Source organism: Colobus angolensis, unplaced genomic scaffold, assembly GCF_000951035.1.
Source record: "Colobus angolensis palliatus isolate OR3802 unplaced genomic scaffold, Cang.pa_1.0 Scaffold293, whole genome shotgun sequence".
In the NCBI taxonomy this organism is placed as follows: Eukaryota; Metazoa; Chordata; class Mammalia; order Primates; family Cercopithecidae; genus Colobus; species Colobus angolensis.
The window spans coordinates 716054-720399 of NW_012116188.1; positions in this window are offsets into that span (position 1 = coordinate 716054).

Below are 4346 nucleotides of genomic sequence, written 5' to 3' on the forward strand. Positions count from 1 at the left end.
ATGGGTTTAACGCATTCCCTGAAGTGATTTTTACCTTTGATTTTAAAAAGTGATGGAGATCAAAGAACGTGGTATGTTTGGGTTGTGAGTAGATTTATACACAAGATTAATATGTTATTGATTAATACATTAGGTTTTCATTCATATTTAGTTTTAAAGTGAACTTATGTAATGATGGGAATGTTCTGTGTCTGTGCTGACCAATATGGTAGCCACTATCCACATGTGGCTAACAAGCACCTGAAATGTAGCTAGTACAAATGAAAAAATATGTTTCTGTTGCCCGGGCTGGAGTGCAGTGCTGCGATCTTGGCTTACTACAACCTCCATCTCCCAGGTTCAACCTATTCTCCCACCTCAGCCTCCCGAGCAGCTGTGATTACAGGCACCCACCGCTATGCCTGGCTAACTTTTTGTATTTTTAGTAGTGACGGGGTTTCACCATGTTGGCCAGGCTGGTCTTGAACTCCTGACCTCAGGTAATGTGCCCACCTTGGCCTCCAAAGTGCTGGGGTTACAGGCGTGAGCAACCGCGCCTGGCTGAAGACGTGTATTTTTAATTATATTTAATTTTAAGACATTTACATTTGAATAGCCACATGATGCTAGTGGCTACTGCACTAGAAAGCATAACTATGGACAAAGGATAAGCAACTTTTTTTCTCTAAAGGACCAGATAATAAGCATCTTGGGCCTTCTGAGAAGTGTCCTTCATCACAATGATTCAGTCCTGCCATTGTAGTGCCAACAGCAGCCATAGAAAATGTATAAATGGACATGGCTTTGTTCCAAAAACACTTTATTCACTAGAATCACTGACAAATTTGTAAATACTTTCCATGATATTTTCAGCTACTAAGGCTAAGTAGATTTCCACCAGAGTGTTAGTGCCAATATAATTCAGTATCTGGATATTTTTTTTTTCCTTCTTCGGTAAGAACCCAAGGAAAGGAGTGTTTTACGTGGAAGATTGAATCTCACATGTTAGCATTTCGGACCCGGTTGGACTTGATGGGAGAAAACTTTGGAGCAGAATGGTTTTCCTTCCTCGTGCTCCCACAAACCACATTCCAGAATGAACGGGCCCTTGTTCTGCCTCCTTGAGGAGCTCTGCTCTGTGCCCCAGGCCTTGTCATGAGTGTCAGCTCCTATCAGACCTTCATCTTTACACAGCTCAGAAATGTAGGAAAAATCGCCCTGGCCAGTTTCTCTTCCACAACCAAATCTGTCCTTTCAAAGCTCATTTTTCATGCCACCTTTATTTTGTGCCAAGATTTGAAGATTAAAAAGGTAAATAAATCAAAAACCCCTTTTACCACATGGTAAAAACAAATCAATACACTCAATTTCCCAGAGTCTCAGAGAAGCTATGCATCATTTTTTTTACATTTCACCTCAAAAACCATTACTGGCAAATATAGGATACACTATTTCCTGCACATTAGGGCTCAGCGAGGAAGAGAAATGGAAAAAAGAGAGTTTTGAGGTGAAAGAGTCACAGCAAATGAAGAATCTGGATTAGCCTCAAAATGATATGCTTTGCACAATCAGACATGTGGTTTAATATTAAAGAAACACTTAATTTCAGTTCACATTTGTACCCTAAAGCATTGCTGTGTACCTTAAAGAAAGACCTTCTTCCCCTGGACCAAGAGTGGCGGAGATGATCACAGCCCTGAGAATAAATGCTGATCGATCATTAGGAAAGCACATGGTTAGATGTATAATATCATCAAAGTTATAACACTAATTGTTTCCAATTGTGGTCATTCTGGAGGAAAATGAGTTTTTCTATGCAGCCATAATATTGTCAACATTAAGTAGGAAATGGTCACATACATATGACACCCAGCACAGAATGAAAAACAAAGTTGGGCAAGGCACAATGGCTCATACCTATAATTCCAGCACTTTGGAAGGCTGCGGCAAGAGGCTGGCTTGAGCCCAGGAGTTCAAGACCAGTCTGGGCAACATAGGGAGACCTCACCTTTACACAAAATTTTTAAAAATTAGCCATGTATCATGATGCCTGCCTGTAGTTCCAGCTACTTGGGAGGCTAAGGTGGGAGGATTGCTCAAGCCCAGAAGGTTGAGGTTGCAGTGAGCCATCATCGTGCTACTGCACTCCAGCCTGGGCCACAGAGCAAGACCCTGTCTCGAAAAATAAATAAATGAATACAGTTAAAAATCAAAAACAATAACCCAGCACTTCGGGAGGCCAAGGTGGGCAGATTACCTGAGGTCAGGAGTTCAAGACCAGCCTGGCCAACATGGTGAAACCCCATCTCTACTAAAAATACAAAAATGAGCTAGGTGTGGTGGCAGGCACCTGTAATCCTAGCTACTCAGGAGGCTAAGACAGGAGAATTGCTTAAACGCAGGAGGTGGAGGTTGCAGTGAGCCGAGATTGCGCCACTACACTCCACCCTGGGTAGCAGAGTGAGACCCTGTCTCAAAAAAAAAAAAAAAAGGAAAAAAAAAATAACCAATGTTAATGGAGGCAACTCTGTATATGTTTTTGCCTTTTCTCTGGTTTGTTGCATCACCTTCTAAACTTAGCACTAAGTGTCAGCAGAGCATGGCCTAGTTGTGGTGCTTCTCGGAACACACGCAGAGGAAGGGCCAGAGGACGACAGAACAGAGTTGAAATGAGGAACTGCTCATGTCTGCTTCCTCAGATTGTTTCCTAGTTCTTTGCCTCTGTTTCTCGGTACCTCTGGCTTTCCAGTGCTACACACTAGCAATAACAAAGGCCCTGCTAGCACCCACACCCCAAACTTCACCTCGCCTTAGTCAGCAGCTGTCGGGTTCTATGCCCCATGTGGCTAATTACTGAGCCTGCCTGTAAGAAGGGCCAGCTTTGGTGTCAGTCAGCCAGGGTGCACTAGAAGCCAACGATGTAACTCTCCAGGATGAGTCAATAGGTGCAGGTAGAAGGGAGGAGTGGGGAAAATAGAGCCCTGAAGACACCGCTCCCTTCTAAAATTCTGCCAAAGAGAAAGAAGAGCAAGAACACAGAGGAAGGAAAGGAGAAACAACACGAAGAGGAGAACCCAGTGCCGGAAGGAGACCTGGATGGTTTTCTGCCCCCTGCAGACCCTCAGCTCTCAGGGCCCTGCCTCAGGAGTCATCTGAGAATGTGGTCTCCAGTGTAGGTCTCCTGTCGGGAGATTTGTCTGGAATATTCCACAAAGATTTTGAATGCACAGTTAAAATCATACCACCTCTGTTTGATGTAGGCAAGAGACTGCTCAAGCCCTCAGTTCGAGGGTGAAGAAGGCTCTGGAAGTTTCTCATGCCCTGGTTATGACAACTGCAAGGGCCTCTCCCAGAGCCACGACGTGCCTGACTGCATTCTGTAACCGGAGCAACAAAACATTTCCCCAGCCCCCAGGCAGGGGAAACACATTCCCCACCTCAGGCTCCACAAGGGCTGCCTGGGGCTCTTGGCAACCCCTTAGGGTTGTCTTCAGGAGAAGAGTCCCAGTTTCCCTGATTCTAGAGGATATGAGGAGTGAGAGAGTCCTATAAACTCAGACCCGGTCAGGCCTGCTCTCAACTGGAGTGACCAAAACCTCATTCAATATCTACCCACTCCTAAGGTCTATGACAGCCTTTTACTCATTTAGGGTTTACAGTGTGTGATAATCCCCTTTCCCCTCACCCGAACCCCACCCACCAAAAAAAAAAAAAAAAAAAAAAAAACCCAGCTGATATAATATCCACATTTACTCAACACTGACCAAAAGAAGCTGGATCTTCTTTTATGACAACTGCTCTCCAAGTTCTGACTCAGAAACTTAGGTCACCGTAAGTGAAATGGGGCAGCACTGGCCTTGAATGAGGTGATCTGCGTTCTAGTCCATCCTCAGGAGATTCATTTAATCACATAGTGACATGGTTTGGCTCTGTGTCCCCACCCAAATCTCATCTCCAACCGTAATCCCCACGTGTCCAGGGAAGGATCTGGTGGGGAGTGATTGGATCACGGAGGCACTTCCCCCTGGGCTGTTCTTGTGATACTGCGTGAATTCTCATGAGATCTGATGGCTTTATAAGAGGCTCTTCCCACTTCGCTCCTGTCTCTCCCGCTACCTTGTGAGGAAGGTGTTTGCTTCCTCACCTTCTGCCATGATTGTAAGTTTCCTGAGGCCTCCCCAGCCATGTGCAACTGTGAGTCAATTACACCTCTTTGCTTTATACCTTACCCAGTCTCAGGTAGTATCGTTAGAACAGTGTGAAAATGGACTAATAACACACGGTTTTTTTTTAATGTATATTACATGACAGCTGAAAGAATGACCATCTCTCGGCCGGGCGCAGTGGCTCAAGCCTGTAATCCCAGC